Source organism: Pan troglodytes, chromosome 12, assembly GCF_028858775.2.
Source record: "Pan troglodytes isolate AG18354 chromosome 12, NHGRI_mPanTro3-v2.0_pri, whole genome shotgun sequence".
Lineage (NCBI taxonomy): Eukaryota > Metazoa > Chordata > Mammalia > Primates > Hominidae > Pan > Pan troglodytes.
The window spans coordinates 73,410,945-73,433,878 of record NC_072410.2 but is presented as its reverse complement, the minus strand read 5'-3'; the positions used below and the strand labels follow the sequence as shown (position 1 = coordinate 73,433,878).

Here is a 22,934-nt window from a genome sequence, read left to right as displayed (position 1 = left end):
CAGAGGGGCACCTGGCTGTATTAGGTGTCAGTTGGCCCCTACTGGGAGATGTCTCCCAGTTAAGCTACATGGGGGTCAGGGACCCACTTGAGGAGGCAGTCTGTCCATTCTCAGAGCTCAAACACCATGCTGGGAGAACCACTGCTCTCTTCAGAGCTGTCAGGGACATTTAAGTCTGTAGAAGTTTCTGCTGCCTTTTGTTCAGCTATGCCCTGCCCCCAGAGGTGGAGTCTACAGAGGCAGACAGGCCTTATTGAGATGAGGTGGGCTCCACCCAGTTTGAGCTTCCGGGCTGCTGTGTTTTCCTACTCAAGCCTCAGCAATGGCAGACGCCCCTTCCCCAGCCAGGCTGCTGCCTCGCAGCTGGATCTCAGACTGCTGCGCTAGCAGTGAGCAAGGCTCTGTTGGCATGGGATTTGCTGAGCCAGGCATGGGATATAATCTCCTGGTCTGCTGTTTGCTAAGACCATTGGAAAAGTGCATTATTTGGGTGGCAGTGTCCCGATTTTCCTGCCATAGTCTGTCACGGCTTCCCTTGGCTAGGAAAGGGACATCCCCCAACCCCTGTGCTTCCCGGGTGAGGCAATGCCCCACCCTGCTTTGGCTCGCCCTCTGTGGCCTGCACCCACTGTCCAACCAGTCCCAATGAGATGAACCCGGTACCTCAGTGGGAAATGCAGAAATCACTCATCTTCTCTGTCAATCATGCTGGGAACTGCAGATGGGAGCTGTTCCTATTTGGCCATCTTGAAAAATATGGAATGCTTCATGAATTTGCATGTCATCCTTGCACAGGGTCTTGCTGGTCTTCTCTGTATTGTTCCAATTTTAGTATATGTGCTGCCATAGTGAGCACCATAAAAATTTTATATTTGGTAAGGCAAATAAACTCACAGATATGATGAAAAGGCAAGTCATAGTCTGTAAATGTATTTATAATACATATAAGGAATTAATTTTCTCAATATTAATATGTATTAATTAATATGTATGAGATATATAACGAATTAATTTCCTTAATATTTAAATGAATCTTATAGGTTAATGAGAAATGACAGCCCCAGTAGCAAGAATGAACTAATAATCATAAGGGATAATATTCATTGTCACTAGTGATTAAATAAATGCTAATTTAACAAAATCATATTAAGGCTTTGAGATTATAAAAGAAAAATATATTGTGTTAATAAAGGTGTGGTGAAAAGATAATTTCATATACTGAAACAATAATGGTTGAATTTTATTTAATAAGTTCTATGTGTCAGATCCCATTTTACATTTTATGTATATTTTCACATTTAATCTTCAGAACAACAATAAAATTTGATATTTTACCTATTTTTCATATGTGGATACTAAGAAGAATTCAAGAACTTGCCCAGTGCCTTCAACCAGATGAGGGTGAGCTAAGATTTCGACCTACAGGCTACTAAGAGGCCATGGTCTTACTCATCACTTGAAAGCTACTTTCATTTATGGAAAAATATCAATTGATAATGCCTTTCTAAGAGATAATTTGGCAAAAAATCAATTTAATTACAAAAGTTGTTATACTTTTACCCACAAATTCTTCTTTTAGGAATATAATGTGAGAAAAATACAAAATTATATGTGCAGAACTATTGTTATAATATGGAGCATAGTGAGAAGATAATGCAAATATGAAAGAATTAGGAAATGGCAGTGTAAATTTAAAGAACAGCTATAGTGGAATATTATGTAGATATTAAAAATGATGTTGAAACATATTTAATGGTCAGAGATACACACTTTGAGTTCAAGAAGCATGGTACAAGCAGTTCCTATATTCAAATTGCTGCCAAGTCCGATTACAAGCCCTTTTGATGGTAATGATATTCTTATTACTAACATTCATAGAGCTCTTTATGAATGTTACTGAGCATTTATAAACAAAAATGTATTTTCATTGCCATGGACTTTATATTCTAGTGGAAGAGACTGACAATAAGAACAAAATGGAAAATATACAGCATACTATAAGGACTAAAGAGAAAAACATAAAGCATATGCAACATTGGTAAGGGCAACTAAAATTTACAGAGAATGACCAGGGGCTCACAAAAGAATCAACTCATAAAACAGAGATCATAAAAAAGTCAACTTTTTAGCAAACACCACAGATCACCAGAGGAAATTGAAATACAGAGTCAGGGAATAATTTTTCAGAGTTCTGACACCTAGTTAGAACAAAAGGTAGAACACAGGCACTCTGATTTTCATATGCTACAAATGGAAACTTCAAAAGAATACCATCTAATCATTAATAGTAATTATTTATGGATGGTGAGACACATTGAATTTTTTGAAAAGTAACATGTATCTTATACATCAGCAAACATGGTATCTTTTTAGTGATGTTTGGCATGGTCATCACATTGGTGAAGAAATAGAAAAGTGGCTTATTAGACATTTTTTTGGTGGGGGTTGGGGGATGGAGTTTTGCTCTGTCGCCCAGGCTGGAGTGCAGTGGTGCGATCTCGGCTCACTGCAAGCTCTGCTTCCTGGGTTCACGCCATTATCCTGCCTCAGCCTCCCGAATAGCTGGCACTACAGGCACCTATCACCACACCTGGGTAATTTGTTTTGTATTTTTAGTAGAGACGGGGTCTCACCATGTTAGCCAGGATGGTCTTGATCTCCTGACCTCGTGATCTGCCCACCTCAGCCTCCCAAAGTGCTGGGATTACAGGTGTGAGCCACCGTACCCGGCCATTTATTAGACAATTTTTGAACGGATTTCAAGGCACACTAAATCTGACTCACATCTTTGGCTTCTGCTGTAGTTGCTGTATTCCAGCTCCATACTTTATTTTTTATAATAACTTTATATTCTATGTATGATCTCCAGAGTGGCTTCTCCTGTGGACTGCCTGTACAATGACACCACTATGACTAAAGCCACTGGATTTCTCCTTTCTCTCTACTTTTCATGTCCCATGTTGAATAAATGGCCGAATCTAATAGACTTTTACTTTCATCATTTTCTCACATATGCCCTCTGTTTTCCATTGTCATGACCATGGTATGTTTAGGCTTTAAATTTCTCTCTCTCTCTTTTCCTGAGATAAGCACCACACCAATCTCCCTATTCTCTCACAATTTATCCAGAAAGCCATCTTCAGACCTTCTGGTTAACAGCTAGATTATCACCAGACCCAATCAGATCATCCTCCTAATCTTGTTCATTCAATCTCACCCTAGTTCCTAGGGTTAGTGTAAATTCTACATCCTGACAGTCACTACTAGAAGTGGCTGACATTTTCCATCTTATCTTTTACTCTCCATTGTATATGTTTCATAGCCCAGCCATGAAAGAGATAACAATGCTCACCAAATAATCTCCTTTCTCCCACTTTATGCAGTTTCTTGCCATTGAGCTGGCCATATGGCTAGTTCTGGTTAATTGGCTGTTAGCAGAAAGAACACACGTCATTTCTGTGCCTGAGCCTAGAAGAACAGGTGTGAGTTCTCCATGCTTCTTTATTCTCTTCCTGAAGCAACAAGGAAAGTTGCACATTTAAATCCTGCAGCTACAAAGTGGTGGAATCTGAGACCTCATTGATCTAGTGTGTGAGCAAAAAATAAACATTTGATGTGTGTTGGTGTGTTGTGCTTCTGGGATTTTGAAGCGAATCTGTTACTACACATAACTTAGCCTCTTTAAACTGGTACATCAACCAAAGTGGATGAACTCACCAATTCCTGCACCACATTGTGCTTTCCCTTATTCTTAACTTTGCCTTTGTGCTTTCCCTTATTCTTACCTTTGCCTTCATGTATCTCTCCATTGGGAATATCTTTCTCTGAATGATCAATTCCTCCATCCCCCCATTGCCTTATTCTAATTATTGGCATATTACTCACCCTTCCAGAACCATCTCTAATGTTAATCATGTCTAGATGCTTGCCCAATCAGATGTAATTTAACTTTCTTCTAATCATGAGGAGGCTTGATAGTCACCTTTTTTATTGCTATTCACAAATTCTGTCTCATCCTATAGTTATTGGTATACTTACTTTTCCTCTCTGTTAGAAAGCAGGCCCTTCAGAGGGCCTGAATTATACTTACATGTCACACCTGCACAGCCCTTTGTATCTAAGTTTTCTGGAAAATATTTACAAAACTGAGTTGAAGACTCAGAGTGTGCAATACAATTTTCAAAAATTCTATCATAGTAGCTAAAAGAAATTATGTCTTAATATTTAGAGAACATCTATATGATGATTTTTGCAGAGTTTGTTACTTTCCTGTTTCTTTTCTATTTTCATAATGAAATGGTGAACTCTTTTTTCACTATTTTCTTCTCTGGGCCTAGCACATTGCTTGGCACAAAATCAAATACTAGATAACTTGTGGGTGAATAAAGAAAGATTCAGTACATAAAACATTACTATATTAAAAATTGAGTTAGCTAAGACTTAATTGCTTACAAGACCTCTATAGCTGGAAAAAGCATTTAATATATAAGAGTTTTTAGAGGTAACAGTGACTTCAGAATAAGAAAAATGAAAACTAAATTTAGAAGAAGGTGTTATATTTCATAAAATATTCTCATATATGTTATCTCAGTTGATTGTTGTTCTGATTGTCTGCAGTAAGCAGATATTATCCCTACTTTACAGATGAAAAAACAATCACAGCAAAGTCAAGTGACTTGCATAAGGTCAAACAGCTGGTTAAAAACTTTCCCAGGTCTTAATTCCTGGTCCACAGCTCTGTATTCTACGTTATTACCTTTTTCTAAGTTCAAGACAAGGAACACCTTTAGGATCATCATTTTGTTTGTGTAATGTGTTATCTTGGCAGCAGCAGCTAGGTAAGTAGTGTAGCTGAAGAAGGCATACATGTACACACACACACACATACACACAAACATAATTATACAAGCGTCCTCCAGTCTGGGCCAAAATAGAATTAATCCTGTGTTCATTGCTGGTGAATGCTGAAATCTTCCATCTCAGTGTTGTGTTTAAGAATAAGTCCATATACACACTCTGTAATTGAATGTCAGGAAATATGAAAATATATTGTTTTATTGCTACTGTTCATTGATTTATCGAAGTGATTTATTGACGATGGACATGCAGTACAACAAATCACTTTGCTGACACCGTCAGCTGCCTTAACTAGGTTGTCAGTTCACGACATTAAAGGTAATGGATAGTGATTATTTTACAGTAATGGGTTTAATCAGCACTTTGAATGACTTAGCAGTCATGTCAGAGGAGAGCCAACTTATCATTTATCATGGCAGCATTTTGTTTACCAACATCATCTATAATTCATTTGATTGTTAACAATCATCAGCAAGTACCTCTCAGGCAAACTTTTATCAGAGATGGAAATCTGCACAGCTGCAGCATGCTAAGTTACCCCAAGGGGCTGCCTGAGCAGACACAGGTGGGGAGGCATGTTGTTACCCTGGCCCGAGAGAGGTGGTTTCCACCAACTGGGCTTTTAATCTTCTCACAGTGAGTTGGATTCTTTATGTTTCCATCTCTTCAACCCCCTGATTCCATAGGATCTTCAGTAACCCAGAAAGGTTTCAGGTAAAAAAAATCTATGAAGGTAGGAAAATGAGAGGCACAAGATCTTGTGTTAAGCTTGAGTCAGCTTAACATAGCTAAATACATCATCTTGGCTCTGCTACTTGTCACAGTAGAAGCCTGAGCTGATCCACTACTGAAGTATCAGACATGTCTGGGGAGGTTTGATGACCCAATGGGACAGACATAGCAGGAGTCTATTTTCATAAAAGATTGTACAGCTTCCTACAGGAAAGCTCAACAAAATGCTAGGACATTCTTTTTGCCCTTTGAGCACCTGAAATTTATCTCTAGAGGGTAAAAAGCACACGCATACATCATTTTAAATATAATTTTAGTGATTTTGCAAGCTCTCTAAAGTCTAGCCCTAGGCAGTAAAATAAAGTAATTAGGAGCTTGGATTCTGGAGGAAAGCACACTTGACTAGAACATCTGCTTTGCCCATTGCCAGTTTTGAGACCTTGGGCAAGTGACTAAACACCTTTCTGTTTCATTCATTCACAGCAATAATAATATTACCTTTGTCAAGGGTGCCTATGAATATTAAATGAATTAATGTTGGTAAAGTGCTTAATGTCATGCCTACACAGAATAAGTGCTCAAAGATTAGTTTTTATTATTGCTGTTTTTTAACTTATGAATTCAGTCTTACAGCACCTGTCTTTACAGAAGAGAGAATCAGAAAGCCAAATTAAGGTGGAAACAAAGCCTTAGTTGTACGAATCCCTTATTGTGTTTTAGTCCTGTTTGTCTATTCATTTTCAGACACAATGCCAGCAAGAGACAGAGGGAGGAAAACAGGAGCCATAAATAAGAAGCTGGAAGAAAGAGCTGTTCTGCTAAATCTTGGTGGTGGGCTGCAATATAAGTTACACTATCTTGCTTTTCTCTATAACATAAGAAAGCACTACACAGCACATAGCTTTGGCATCTTAAAAGTCCCAGGGCATCAGTGGGGGTAGAATGCCCAGGGGGAGATGACAACACCAATAGGAGGGGCAGCAGTACCTAACACAAGCAGCATGCTCAGCAGAAACAGCAGTGGGAACCACAAAAGCTATAGGACCTGGAGGTGCCATGGACCCAGATGTATATAAAGCATGAATGAGTAATTCAAATAGCTGATTAAGAGAGGGAGAAGAGGAACAGAGAAACCGTGCAGTGGCTAACAGGACCGTCTGACTTTAAGCATAAGTGGAATATCCCCTGAGGGCTTCCAGAAATTATTTTATCTGGGGGCAAGCATATGTCACCAGAGGCTGGAGACCTAAACTATCAGGGTAGGGATAAAAGCCAGAGAAGCACTGCTCTACAGTCATGAGCAACTTGTCTTTGGCAGAGCCATTTATCCTCTCTTGTCATCATTTTTTTTATCCTCCATAAACTGAGAGTATTAGTATTAGACAGGATGTGTAGGCACCAGTGGGTAAGGGCTCGGTAGAAATACATCAGAATCCTCCTATAGTCTTTTTCAAAATACATATAGTTGTGGTCCTCAACAAATCTTATCAAATCCCTGGTCGGGGTTTGGTAGATGTTGGATGGGATGAAGTTGGGAGAGCTGCACTGGGGTGTGTGTTTGTGTGTGTGTGTGTGTGTGTGTGTGTACTGGGGTGATGGTATGTATATTTAAACTCCCTGTTATTCTCATTGATATTTCTACTTTTGATAACCGTAGATTAAACCATCTCTGATTTACTTTCAGTCCTGTGATTCTATACATTTTTGATAGATTAATTAAATTCTAATAGTTATATTTAGTTTCCTTTCATAGATCTTTTCTTAGTTCTTTGCCTGGTCCAACCATCCCTGGTCATGGAGTAAGCAAGCCCCTCTAAGTTAGGTACTATAGGAGAGACATTAGAAAAGGGGAGCACTCTCAAGTAGTTTAAGAAATGAGTACAAATATTATAATAATAACTTTCATTGATTGCAATGTGATAAACACTGTTCAAAGTGCTTTTAATGTATGAATTTATTTAATCTTCACAACATACTTATGAGGTAGGTTTGGTTATTATTCCTGCTTTATAGATGAAAAAAATTCAAGCACTAGGAAGTCAAACAATTTGCCCAGTGTCAACCAGCTAGAGAGTGCTAAAGCCATTCTTTTAACTCAGGCATCTGATTCCGGGGACTGGGCTGTTAACCCTTTCTCTACAGGGCTTGAGAATGATTAATACATAAACAAACAGCTAGGGGAGAATGACTCACACAGTGCACTCCTCTCAGAAGACAATTGGCACATAGGTGGCTAAGAAACCCTTTCTGAACCTCACTCATGTGGGTAACAGAAAGGCTAATATTGTCCCTATTGGAATTGACAATTAAGATGTGCGGCCAACTTCTTTACTTGGCATGTTATGCAGTATATGCACAAATCATACTCTCTTTGGTGCTGAAGGGAGAAGGAAAGTGTGGAGACAGGCTGGCCTGGGAATCACAAAGGTGATATTCCAAACATTGGAGCCTGAAGTACTGAAGACAACTTGGCCTACTTCACAACGTAACTGGAGGCAGGCTCTACTTTTGAACCTGACCAACTCCTTTTGGCCTGGATAAGCAGTCTTTTTTGTGAGATGGAGTCTTGCTCTGTCGCCCAGCCTGGAGTGTAGTGACACTATCTCCGCTCACTGCAAGCTCCGCCTCCCAGGTTCATGCCATTCTCCTGCCTCAGCCTCCCAAGTAGCTGGGACTACAGGTGCCCACCACCACACCCGGCTAATTTTTTGTATTTTTTAGTAGAGACAGGGTTCACTGTGTTAACCAGGATGGTCTCTATCTCCTGACCTTGTGATCCGCCTGCCCTGGCCCCCCAAAGTGCTGGGATTACAGGCATGAGCCACCACTCCCAGCCCAAGCAGTCTTTTATCTATACAAATCCCAGGGAAAGAGGATAATGTCCAGGAAAAGAGGGACTGTTGAGAATGGCCACCATGATAATGAGATTACGATCACATTCCTGTGGCATGATCAGGAATCAAACAGGCACTGACCCCTGAAGGAGTGGCATCTTATGACCCCTGGAATAGTGGCAGGGATTTTTAAAAAAAGAAAAGACTTAAATCCTGGTAGAAGAAAGTGATGATGCAGCTTGCCTAATAGCATGCACTTTATTAGCTAAACATTTCTTTCCACCTATTTCATCATCTGCAAAAAGCTAGGAAATATTCAGATTTAAACAACTGGTGTGAAAAAGAGAAACCAATAAAGGAAACTTTTATTGCTTTTGAAATAACCCCATTTACTTATACCTCCATAATGCAACAGTAGTTGTCTGTCTCCACTCTGGCTCCAGGAAATATTAACTTGAAAGTCTTCTCCCTGCCAAAACCATCTTTTCTCATCTCTGGGTGATAAGCAGGATACTCAGGAAGGAGGTAGAGGAGAATAAGGGGTCTTCAAAATGAATTTGTTCACAACAAGCAAAAGCTGCTAGTGCAGAGATATTTCCTTATTTACTAAAACTTCTTCCTGCCACATGCCCCTCACAGGACTCCAAAATGAGGATATGCCTGCTCAAATACCAGTACATTCCACTGGGAAGGAGAGTCCCTTGCCAAAAGTGATGTCACAGCTCAGAAGAAATGAGAAGTGCTCATAATCAGGAAGTATATACCACTTTCTCTCCTGCTGCAAGGGAAAGGATGGAAGCTGGGTGTATTAGTCCCCACTCATGATGCTAATAAAGACATACCCAAGACTGGGTAATTTATAAAGGAAAGAGGTTTATTGGTCTCACAGCTGGGGGTGCCTCACAATCATGGTGGAAGGTGAAGGAAGAGCAAAGGCACTTTTTACATGGCAGCAGACAAGAGAGCATGTGTATGGAAACTGCCCTTTATAAAACCATCAGGTCTCATGATACTTATACACTATCAGAAAACAGCACGGGAAAAACCCACCCCCATGATTCAGTTACCTCCCACTGGATCCCTCCCACGACACATGTGGATTATGGGAGCTACAATTCAAGATGATATTTGGGTGAAGACACAGCCAAATCATATCACTGGGATTGCTCTTTTTCTCTGAAAATCCAAATGCTTGATTAAAATTTGAAGAAATTTAAATAATCAAAGTTTTCTGCTCAAGTGCTAAACATGAAGCTCAGAGCTTTTGAGAGATTTCAAATATTCAATTAATCACTGTTTTATTGAGGGCCTGCACATACATAAGATAAGCCACAACATAACCAAATGATCAAACAGACTGTACAAAGAGGAGATATTAGTGTTGGCTAAACAAGCCTTTAGAACAAAGTGGGCCTTGAGGAAATGATTGACCACAAAAGGGGCGAGGACAATCAAGAAGACAAAAACTGCATCAGCAAAACTTTGAAGATGGAATATTATTGAAAAATGAGGTCATCCCCATGAGGATAACTTGATTTGGCTACAAGTGTGTGTATATAAATTACTGCCTAAAAGTATGTTAATATTACTGTAATTTTTGATGAATATCACATGAGTCATATCTAATTTTCAGTCTTTCAAAATTAACTGGATGGGTGCAATTTAGCAAAGTTGTGACAAAATAGTAATGGCAGCGTTGCAAATTTCCTTTCAAATGAATGAGGGCGTGACCAATGTCTCCATATGGTACTTTTGCTATCAAACGTGCATTGTTTAGACATTTTAACAATTGGACCATTCTACATTTTGGACAGGATATGTTAACAGACAACTTTTTCTGAACTAACTTTAAATGTTTAATAGAAACTATGCATCCTATATATGCTCATTGTAGATTTTTAAATTCAGATTTTAAAAATGAAGAAAAAAGGTTAGACGAATTGCTAACTAGAATAACCAGTGCAGAGAAGAACATAAATGACCTGATGGAGTTGAAAAACAGAGCATGAGAACTTCATGAAGCATACACAAGCTTCAATAGCTGAATCAATCATGCGGAAGAAAGGATATCAGTGATTGAAGATCAACTCAATGAAATAAAGCGAGAAGACAAGATGAGAAAAAAAAGAGTGAAAAGAAATGAACAAAGCCTCCAAGAAATATGGGACTATGTGAAAAGACCAAATCTACATTTGACTGGTGTACCTGAAAGTGATGGGGAGAATGGAACCAAGTCGGAAAACACTCTTCAGGATATTATCCAGGAGAACTTCCTCAACCAAGCAAGGCAAGCCAACATTCACATTCAGGAAATACAGAGAACACCACAAAGATATTCCTCAAGAAGAGCAACCTGAACATGCATAATCATCAGATTCACCAAGGCTGAAATGAAGGAAAAATGTTAAGGGCAGCCAGAGAGAAAGGTCGATTGCCCACAAAGGGAAGCCCACCAGACTAAGAGTGGATCTCTCAGCAGAAACTCTACAAGCAAGTAGACAGTGGGAGCCCATATTCAACATTCTTGAAGAAAAGAATTTTCAACCTAGAATTTCACATCCAGCCATACTTATCTTCATAAGTGAAGGAGAAATAAAATCCCTTAAAGACAAGCAAATGCTGAGAGATTTTGTCACCACCAGGCCTGCTTTACAAGAGCTCCTGAAGGAAGCGCTACACATGGAAAGCAACAACTGGTACCAGCCATCACAAAAACATGCCAAATTGTAAAGACTATTGATGCTATGAAGACACTGCATAAACTAATGGGCAAAATAACCAGCTAGCATCATAATGATGGCATCAAATTAACACATAATAATATTAACCTTAAATGTAAATGGGCTAAATGCCCCAATTAAAAGACATAGACTGGCAAATAGCATAAAGAGTCAAGACCTAGCAGTGTGCTGTATTCAGAAGACCTATCTCACATGCAAAGACACACATAGGCTCAAAATAAAGGGATGGAGGAAGACTTACCAAGCAAATGGAAGGCAAAAAAAAAAAAAAAAAAAAAAAAAAAAAGCAGGGGTTGCAATCCTAATCTCTGAAAAAACAGACTTTAAACCAACAAATATCAAAAGAGACAAAGAAGGCCATTACATAATGGTAAAGGGATCACTGCAATGAGAAGAGTTAACTATCCTAAATATATATGAACCCAATACAGGAGCACCCAGTTAGAGACCTACAAAGAGACTTAGACTCCCATACAATAATAGTGGGAGACTTTAACACCACACTGTCAATATTAGATCAAAGAGACAGAAAATAACAAGGATATCCAGGACTTGAACTCAGCTCTGGACCAAGCAGACCTAATAGAAGTCTACAGAACTCTCCACCCTAAATCAATAGAATATACATTTTTCTCAGCACCACATCACACTTATTCTAAAATTGACCAAATAATTGGAAGTAAAACACTCCTCAGCAACTGTAAAAGAACAGAAATCACAAAAAACTGTCTCTTAGACCACAGTGCAATCAAATTAGAACTCAGGATTAAGAAACTCACTCAAGACCGTACAACTACACAGAAACTGAACAACCTGCTCCTGAATGACTACTGGGTAAATAACGAGAGGAAGGCAGAAATAAAGATGTTCTTTGAAACCACTGAGAACAAAGACACAACGTTCTTTGTGTCTGGGACACAAAGAATCTCTGGGCCACACTTAAAGCAGTGCATAGAGGGAAATTTATAGCACCAAATGCCCACAAGAGAAAGCAGGAAAGATCTAAAATCGACACCCTAATGTCACATTTAGAAGAAATAGAGAAACAAGAGCAAACAAATTCAAAAGCTAGCAGAAGATACGAAATAACTAAGATCACAGCAGAACTGAAGGAGATAGAGACACAAAAATCCCTTCAAAACATCAATGAGTCCAGGAGCTGGTCTTTTGAAAGATCAACAAAATAGACTGCTAGCAAGACTAATAAATGAGAAAAGAGAGAAAAGTCAAATAGATGCAATAAAAAATGGTAAAGGAGATACCACCACCCATCCCACAGAAATACAAACTACCATCAGAGAATACTATAAACAAACACCTCTACACAAATAAACTAGAAAATCTAGAAGAAATGGATAAATTCCTGGACACATACACCCTCCCAAGACTAAACCAGGAAGAAGTCGAATCTCTGAATAGACCAATAGCAGGTTCTGAAATCAAGGCAATAATTAATAGCCTACTGACTAAAAAAAGTTCAGGACCAGACAGATTCACAGCAGAATTCTACCAGAGGTACAAAGAGGAGCTGGTACCATTCCTTCTGAAACTATTCCAAACAATAGAAAAAGAGGAATCCTCCCTAACTCATTTTATGAGGCCAGCATCATCCTGATACCAAAACCTGGCAGAGACACACAAAAAAGAAAATTTTAGGCCAATATTCCTGATGAACATTGATGAGAAAATCCTCAGTAAAATAATGGCAAAACAAATCCAGCAGCACATCAAAAACCTTATCCACCATGATCAAGCGGGCTTCATCCCTGGGATGCAAGGCTGGTTCAACGTATGCAAATCAATAAACATAATCCATCACAAACAGAACCAACGAAAAAAGCCACACAATTATCTCAATAAATACAGAAAAGGCCTTCGACAAAATTCAGCCACAGCCCTTCATGCTAAAACCTCTCAATAAACTAGGTATTGATGGAACATATCTCAAAATAGTAAGAGCTATTTATGACAAACACACAGCCAATATCATACTGAGTGGGCAAAAACTGGAAACATTCCCTTTGAAAACTGGCACAAGACAAGGATGGCCTCTCTCACCACTCCTATTCAACATAGTGTTGGAAGTTCTGTCCAGGCCAATCAGGCAAGAGAAAGAAAGAAAGGTATTCAATTAGGAAAAGAGGAAGTCAAATTGTCTCTGTTTGCAGATGACATGATTGTATATTTAGAAAACCCCATCGTCTCAGCCCAATATCTCCTTAAGCTGATAAGCAACTTCAGCAAAGTCTCAGGATACAAAATCAGTGTGCAAAAATCACAAGCATTTATACACACCAATAACAGACAAAGAGCCAAATCATGAGTGAACTCCCATTCACAATTGCTACAAAGATAATAAAATACCTAGGAATCCAACTTATAAGGGATGTGAAGGACCTCTTCAAGGAGAACTACAAACCACTGCTCAATGAAATAAAAGAGGACACAAGCAAATGGAAAAATATTCCGTGCTCATGGATAGGAAGAATCAATATCTGGATAATGGCCATACTGCCCAAAGTAATTTATAGATTCAGTGCTTTCCCCATCAAGCTACCACTGACTTTCTTGACAGAATTGGAAAACCCTACTTTAAATTTCATATGGAACCAAAAAAGAGCCCGCATTGCCAAGACAATCCTAAGCAAAAAAGAACAAAGCTGGAGGAATCATGCTACCTGACTTCAAACTATACTACAAGGCTACGGTAACCAAACAGCATGGTACCGGTACCAAAACAGATATATAGACTGATGGAACAGAACAGAGGCCTCAGAAATAACACCACAGATCTACAACCATCTGATCTTTGACAAACCTGACAAAATAAAAAATGGCGAAAGGATTCCCTATTTAATAAATGGTGCTGGCAAAACTGGCTAGCCATATGTAGAAAGCTGAAACTGGATCCCTTCTTTACACCTTATCCAAAAATTGACTTAAGATGGATTAAAGACTTAAATATAAGACCTAAAACCATAAAAACCCTAGAAGAAAACCTAGGCAATACCATTCAGGACATAGGCATGGGCGAAGACTTCATGACGGAAACACCAAACAATGGCAACAAAAGCCAAAATAGACATGGGATCTAATTAAACTAAAGAGCTTCTGCACAGCAAAAGAAACTATCAGCAGAGTGAACAGGCAACCTACAGACTGGGAAAAAAGTTTTGCAATCTATCCATCTGACAAAGGGCTAATATCCATAATCTACAAGGAACTTAAACAAAATTAGAAGGAAAAAACAACCCCATAAAAAAATGGGTGAAGGATATGAACAGACACTTCTCAAAAGAAGACATTTATGCAGCCAATGAACTTAAGAAAAAATGCTCATCATCACTGTTCATTAGAGGAATGCAAATCAAAACCACAGTGAGATACTATCTCATGCCAGTTAGAATGGTGATCATTAAAAATCAGGAAACAACCGATGCTGGAGAGCATGTGGAGAAATAGGAATTCTTTTACACAGTTGGTGGGAGTGTAAAGTAGTTCAACTATTGTGGAAGACAGTGTGGCGATTCCTCAAGGATCTTGAACTAGAAATACCATTTGACCCAGCAATCCCATTACTGGGTATATACCCAAAGGATTATAAATCATTCTACTATAAAGACACATGCACATGTATGTTTATTGCAGCACTGTGCACAATAGCAAAGACTTGGAATCAACCCAAATGCCCATCAATGATAGATTGGATAAAGAAAATGTGGCATATATACACCATGGAATACTATGCAGCCATAAAAAGGATGAGTTCATGTCTTTTGCAGGGACATGGATGAAGCTGGAAACCATCATTCTCAGCAGAGTAACACAAGAAAAGAAAACCAAACACTGCATGTTCTCACTCATAAGTGGGAGTTGAACAATGAGAACACATGGACACAGGGAGGGGAACATCACACACTGGGGCCTGTTGGCAGGTGGGGGCCTGGGGGAGGGATAACATTCGGAGAAATACCTAATGTAAATGACGAGTTTATGGGTGCAGCAAAGCAACACGACACATGTATACCTACGTAACAAACCTGCACACTGGGGTATGCACATGTACCGCAAAACTTAAAGTATAATAAAAAGAAATAAAATATTTGTAACCTCTTTCCCCTCTCAAAGATAATATTTTTGTGTATTTCTTTCAGACTGTATGCATGAGAATGTATGTGTGTTATGATATGAATATAAAGGGCATGCAATTTGTGGTAGATTATACGTTTCCCAATGTGTCAACCTTCCATGTATGCTAAGCCCTGGCAGAGTGTCCCTTCCCACACTGACTCTGGGGTGAGCCGTGTGACTTGCTTAAATCAGTGGGACACCAGCAAACAGAAGACTTGATCAGCTCCAGATCTAGCTTTCTTGAGAATAAAAGACCACATTTATAGAAAAGTCCAGTCATCCCACTTGTCCCAGATGAGCCAGGCCTTGAGTAACCCTGTTGCTGCATTGCATAGCACCGCTGTGTGAGTCATCCCATGAGAATCCCACAGAATGACTGCTTAGCCAACCAAAAAATTATGAGATATAATATATTGTTATTTTAAGTCACCAAATGTTAGTGTATAACTGATGCAGTGTTTTAAACCTGATTTTTCGTTTAGTGTACTGTGAACATTTGTTTTTGCTCTTAAGTAGAATTCAGGAACCTAATTTTTAAAATGATTTTGTCACATTCCATTACAACATGTACCATAACCTGTTTAACTAATGTCTCATTGTTTGACATGCTTACAATTAATTTTTAATACCCAATTGGTGACTCTCTAATGCCACTTCCACTATGTAAACTTATTTTAAAACAAGTTTATATGTAATTACCTTCTAAGCTCTTTGAGAATAGTAGCTGTGAATAAATAAGCCTTTCTCCGTCTTAAGCTCTTCTACTGTTCATGGCAAATAGTCAGTGCTCAAAATATTTATTGAATGAAAAAATGAATAAATAGCTCATAAATGTTAGAAAAATAGCATTTAATAATAGCCTACACATTTTAATACAATGTTATATTCAGGCAAAACATTATAGAGAAAGCTTGCTATTGGTAGACTCTTTTCCCTCACCTCATACTTTCATGCTGTCCAAAAACACTAAGAAATGAGCATTTTCATGAAATCAGCATTGCTGCATTAAAACCTATTATTCCCCTGTCCCATTCTTTCAATGTCTTGTTTAGAGTGGAGGTGACAACCAGCTAAACTGATGAAAAAATTTGTACTAAATTGATACTCTACTCTGTTTACCATCCTGAAAAATGTGTATGTTCATGAAGAAATAGTTTGTGTTTCCTCAAATCATACTACATTTACCCATATTCTGACATTTATGACAAGAAAATACTTTGAGGCATATACTGTTTTAGAGTTTTTGTTTCTTTAGTTCACTTTGTAAATAAGGATAATTCAGAGATGACCACATTGTGTTTTTCAATAAATTATCATCTATCATTAAAGTTAATCCAATATCCAATTTAGGTTTGAATTGAAATGTTTTAAATCGGTAAAAGAATCAAGATAACAATTTCTTTTCCTATTAACCTTTAGGACAGTTTCTTTTATATTTTGTTTCCTTTGGATAAGGGGAAGTACATTGTAATCTTTATTTTAAATTAGGTTTTATAGCATATTTAATCCCCAGGTTAAAGCATATTATTCACATTTAAAAGAGAAAATGAACAACCTTAAAGATGTCAGCTTCAGACTGAAACCACAGTGGAAATAAGCTATTTGGATAACGTTGTCTAGGAGGTACCAAAACTTCAAAAGATATCCTTATAGTTTGAAACTCTGACCCAGAAAACCCTTTTTCTTCACTGCTTTTCATGGTGAACCATTTTGAATATCTACTCATTTTACTTTACTTTTCCCACACTGTCATTCTTTCCCTTTGAGAGGCAGGCCCAGGAGTGGGAAGAAAGGCTCAAAAGGAAAGAGGACCAAAACTAACTGAGCACAGTTTGTTGCCACCTGAAATAGAATCTATTACCAAATTTTACGCTAACAAAACTGAGGCTTAGGTGATTACAGAAGCAATCAGTTACAGAGTCGACACTCAGATCTCTCTAGATCCAAAGCACATTATTTCTTAAACTGAGCAGTCAGAAGGCCCAGATTCTAGTTATGGTTCTTACAATCCTTGTGACATCTTGAGAAGATACATGGGCTTCAGCTTCCTTATCAGCAATATACAGATAAAGCACCTTTCTTTTCTGTTCATGAGGATAACATCACCTTTCCTACCTATTTCATGGGGCTAGTATAATATGGTTGAGAATATGTTTTAAAAACGGAAACATCAAATAGGAATACATTGCCTTAAGTTCCAGGTTCTGAATGAATTTAAGTAATAGATTGACTGGGCCCACATAGGGTATCTTGGTCATTCCCATGAGAGGGAAAGAGTAGGGCTCTTCAGAGTGTCCCTTTGAACTGAGCCTCTTGTTCTTCCTTTCATGGTGACTCATTGATTTTCTTTCATTCTTTCCTCACAGCAGTCTTTGGGATTAAAAACAAAAAATAAAAAACTAAAACCCCTCTAATAAGGCAGAGATCCACTCACTGAGAACGGTTTATGAAGAGAGAAGAAGGGGCAACCATATAGGGCTAGTGCTGTAGGAACACATGTTTTGAATCTGGTGAGAGAAGAACTAAGTTGAATTGGATGATTTCTGAACTTAGAGAGAAATTTCTTTTAGTCAGTAATAGCCATTACTGACTTCTGCTTGTAGGTCTGGTGAGTCAACACCCCTTCTACTCTTCTCTACACCCTTAGGTATCATTCATTTTCTTTCACAACTTTTATATCTCTGCAATGGTTTACCTCCTATGTTCTCATTCTCTAGGGGTACATTCTATAAAATCAACTTTGGTGCCAAGAATTGGACACTAAATGATGGGGAACACTTTGGCCATTGCTTTGCATTATGGTGGGTCCATTTATTTTTTAGTGGCCCTTTAAACTTCCCCTGCAAAATGGGGATATGGCATTTGCTCAGGTCTCTTAATCTTGAATATTAAAAAGGTCTTTAAAAAACTCTAGGGTTTCTTTCATTGACACTGCTTGCTTATAGAACCTTTTTCGATGGCAAATACTAGTTCAGTGTTCCAGCACTTCAAACTTTTTTCTCCTCCAGAGGCAATATTCACTTAGACAAATAACATGTTTCTACCTGGTTGAACTGTATGCTATCGCTGTGTTTATAGGGCAAAAATGGTTAAATGCCAGAAATTTCATATAGTTCAGCCTAGCATCTCAAATTTTTATTTTTCTTCATACATGTCTTCTTCCCTCCTTTTATTCCCCTTCCCCTTCCTCTTCCGCTCCCTCCGTCCCTTCTCTTTTCCCTTCTCTCTCTCTTTCTGTCTCTCCCTTTCCGCTCTTTCTCTCTCTCTCACCCAGGCTGCAATGCAGTGGCGTGGACACAACTCACTGCAGTCTTGAACTCCTAGGCTCAAGTGATCCTCTCACCTCAGCTTCCCAAAGTGTTATTACAGGTGTGAGCCACCAAATTGAGCCCATATTTACCGTTTAATATATAAACAAAACGATATGCATTCTGCTTCCCCAAAGATAAATAATAGCATTATGTTTTCCTGTTAATAGATATTACAGAGTAATAAAGTTTTCGTTTTTTGTCTGCAACCTAAAATGCTGACTCACCAGATGATACAGCTTAGGAGCTTGATACAGATGATACAGACATGAGTAAATACTGTATCCCCATTTTGCAAGTGAACATTTTTGTGGCATTTCAGTGCTTGGGGAAAGAGAAAGTAATGCAGACCATTCCTTGGAAGAGAGAAGGATGGGAAAGGAGGAGGTTGTGACCTGGGCCAGATAGGAAAGAGAGAAGGGATACCAAGAGGATTCCAGAGCCTTTTCTCTAGGGAATCTCTTCCTGTAGAAATGGAGTTCTGACCGTTGAGAAGATACCCACTGACAGTAGGGAAGCCCAAGCTCTGAAAATTACAGGGTTTCTCTCCCCAGATCCCATTTTACCACTTACTCCAAGTATTACTTATAGTCTCATGATGAAAACAAAGTTTAGTGATTTAACTATGATTTGTAATCTTCAGATTTAAAGTTTACATATTATATGATTTTTTATTAATTATATTTTTTCTACAATTTTGTTCTCAAAACTGATGTTACAGTATAATATTAGAATGCCCAGTGGGGTACATATTTCTAGACATGTCTGTGAAACAATGCGTAGGAGAGTGGAGTGCCTCTGAAACTGTGGTAGAGGTCCTGAATGGCAGCTGTAACCTCTGTAAAGGCAGCAGTGGTTACCCACGGTCATTTCACGAAAGGTGCATTTACTGTGCATTACAAAGCAAAGATCTTGGGGGGAAATAAGAGGAAATAAATGGAAAATATGGGTGATCCATTTTTTTTGTTTTATTTTTCTCCCAGTTGATTATGCGTTGAATACTGTTGGAGTGTTTTTTGCTCATAGGCATTCGCTGTATAGCATTAATGACTGCAAAAGTGATATCAAACACATATTGAGCACTTTTTATAAGACAGATTCCCTAGGCCAAGATTAACTTGTATATCTCAGTTCATTCTTACAAAATTCTTGCATGAGAGATATCATTAGTAACCCCATTTTGAAGAAGAAAAAAAATCTAAATTTAGAGAGGTTAATTACATGCATTTCGGAAGGGCAGAACCAAGACTCATATCATGATCGATCTGACACCAAAGGTAGAATCTTCAAAATGACCCTCTGTGACCTGTCAGTCATACCACTCTGAAGAGCATATAAAAGGCCAGAAGGAAAAATCTGGCTGGACGGTTCAATGAGTTAAGAAAGAAGGATGAGAGTTAATGCAGGTAGAGAGGCAAGACTGGTGAAACAGCCAAGTACTCTTACAGTCTATGTATAGAAAAAAATCTCCACATCCCTACAGCCATTGTATCAGATAGTCTTCTTCATTTATTCCAGATTAACTTCCTGTTAATCTCCAGGTGATTCTCTATTCTTCCCTTTAGAAATCTAAACCATTTCTGAGTGAAATAAAACAGAAATCAACACAAACCTCCATACTCTTTCTCTTAAAGTTGGAAACACTGGCATGGCATTAAAACTTAAATATTTCACTGGCCTTTACTGGCCTAACATTTCTTCTCCCACATTGATTTTGCTCACCTTGGAAATGGAATTTGGAAGTAGATTAATAATGTTATAACTTTTGTTACTATGGTGACCCAGGATAGAGGGTATGAGATTTCTTCCCTTCAGATCTTGATATTGAGAAGTCTGCCTATTTGTCCCTGTCTTTTACAAAAGCTCATGGTGTGATAGAAGGGATAACGTGTGGGAAGAAGCATTATTACAGAGAAAAGCAGATTTAGAACTGGCCTCTCCCTGCTTCTGAAAGGTCCAGGTGCAGATAACTCTGTAATTCCTGTTCAAAGACTAATAAAGTCTTGGATGGTTTGAAGTCTGACAACTGTACTGACTGATTTATTTATGGATTTCCGAAGTATATCCACAGTTCTCATCTCTTTTCTGTCCATATTCATCCCTAGGTAATCTCAGTCTCAGTTTTAAAATACATCACATTACGATGCCTCCTAAATTTTTATCTCCATCCAGAAATCTCTCCTGAACTTCAGACTTTTAACCCAAATGCTCTTTGACTAGTGTTGTCAGGTGAAATACAAGATGCTCAGTTAAATTTGAATTTCAGATGAACATTATTTTTAATGCATGTCACAAACATTGTATTTACTTATGCTAAAAGATTATTCATTGTTTATCTGACATTCAGATTTAACTGGGCATCCTTTATTTCATTTGATAAATCTAGTAACGCTACTCTTCAACCAAAGACCTCTATTTGGATAACTAACAAATGCTCGTAGCTTAGGATGTTCAAAGTGGAACTCCCACATATCCTCAACTAAACATCCTTCTCTCACAGTCTTTCTCAAATCTGTGAATGACAACTACATTCTTCTGATTATTCAGACCAGAGCTCTTGACTCTTCTCCTTTTTGGGGCACTATATTGAATCTAAATATAAATGGTTTGATTCTACCTTTATTGTCTGTCTAAAATCCAATCACTTTTACCACATTCATTGCTACTACCTTGAACAAAGTCATTGCCATCATTTGCTGGACTATTAAAAGCACTTCCTTCCTTTTGTCCCTGTAGTCCTTTTTCCACACTGAAGTAAGTCAGACTGATTCTTTTAAACCAGAGCACGTCAAAGAGCTCTAATTGCGAGTAAAGGCCAAAGTCATCAAAATTGTCTACAAGGCTCTCTGTGCCCAGCTCCTCGGCCACTGCCATCGCTTTGCCTCTCCTTCCTCATCCCCAGACATTCTTCTATTCACTTGCTCTGTGCCCTGTGTGGTGCGTGGCGGGGAGGCGCTGCTCACTGTTCCTCAAACACACCAAGTCTTTGCACGGCACTCTTGTTTGTCTGGAAGTTTCCTTTCTCCTTATATGCACAGCTTGCTCCCTCACAATGCCCTTTAGGTTTTCAAATATCTTATTAAAGATGCTCTCCTTTCTCCTCCACCCCTCAACATTCACCATTCCATTATATTGTTGTACTTTTTCCATATATGTTCACTACCTGACATATATGCATATATATATATTTTTTTTATTTTCAAGCCTGTGAATATAACCTCAATGAGGGTATGAACTTTTTTTGTAGTCCCAGAACTCAGGACAGTACATGGCTCAAAGTTGGTATTCCAGGAAAATTTGTTGATTAAATGAATGAAATCAACAATTGCTTTGCAGTAGTCAGATGCAGAAAAATCCCACACAAAGATTAAATAGGCATATTAATGTGCATATAAATTGGAATATGCACATTTGTGTACTTGGACATATAGGAATAAACATCTTTGTGCATATGTGTGGGTCTCACATAATCCCAGTGTGCTTACTGAGAAGAATACCATAAAACATACCTTTCCTTCTCTGTTCTTAAATCTGGTGTTATTACCAGAAATCCATTTGTGCCTCTGTCTAAAGCTTTATGCGTCTATAATTGGATTGTTTTTCTTTTTGCTTACTTTTTTTGGAGGAGACTTTAGTGAGTTTTTTTTCCTTAGTATTTTAGGTAATGCCTCCCTGAGTCATATATTAACAGTGATAACTGTTTATCTGGCTGTCCCTCTTTCTCCTGGCATCTGTATGATTTCTTTTAATCACATTCCCATTATCCTCTAATTATGTAAAATTGTTATATTAAATATAATTTCTACTGGTAGCCACAGGGTGGCATTCATGTTCTTTGCTATCATTTTAATGACTGATAGATTACAAGGTCACTTTGAGTAGATAAATAGCCTATAGATCCTTTCCAGTGAGGTTCACATTCTGATTTTTCATATTAACACTTGTAAATTGCAGAACTTATTATGCTTTCCCACCCATCCCTCATTTTGCTTCCAGCACCTTCAGTCCCTTCCTGCAGGAATCCAAGATGACTCTATCAGGTGGCCTTGTTTTAATATTCGCCTCAGTCAAAGAGAATCTAATGAAAGCCAGAAGCTGACACTGCCTTGGTATTCATTTCAACTCAGCCATCATGGGAAGATTTGCCAGCAGCCTTTAGCACAGGGCTCTGACTGAACACTTGCTGGTAAACACTAAACTGAATAGCAAGTAGGATCACTCACCCCAACAGGTTTGTGCCAGTCTAGGTGTAATCTCCAGACAAGTACTTAAGGCACTAAAGCCATCTACTGAATATTTAAACATGACTTTGATTATCAGGAGAAAACACA

General features: G+C 38.4%; 1 non-coding gene across 1 annotated transcript; it reads right to left on the bottom strand.

The window, feature by feature from the left end:
- Positions 1–750: 750 nt before the first annotated feature.
- On the bottom strand, positions 751–856 carry LOC112208322 (U6 spliceosomal RNA). Its single transcript, XR_002942724.1, has one exon. It is a non-coding gene; the product is annotated as a U6 spliceosomal RNA (small nuclear RNA).
- Positions 857–22,934: the final 22,078 nt, after the last annotated feature.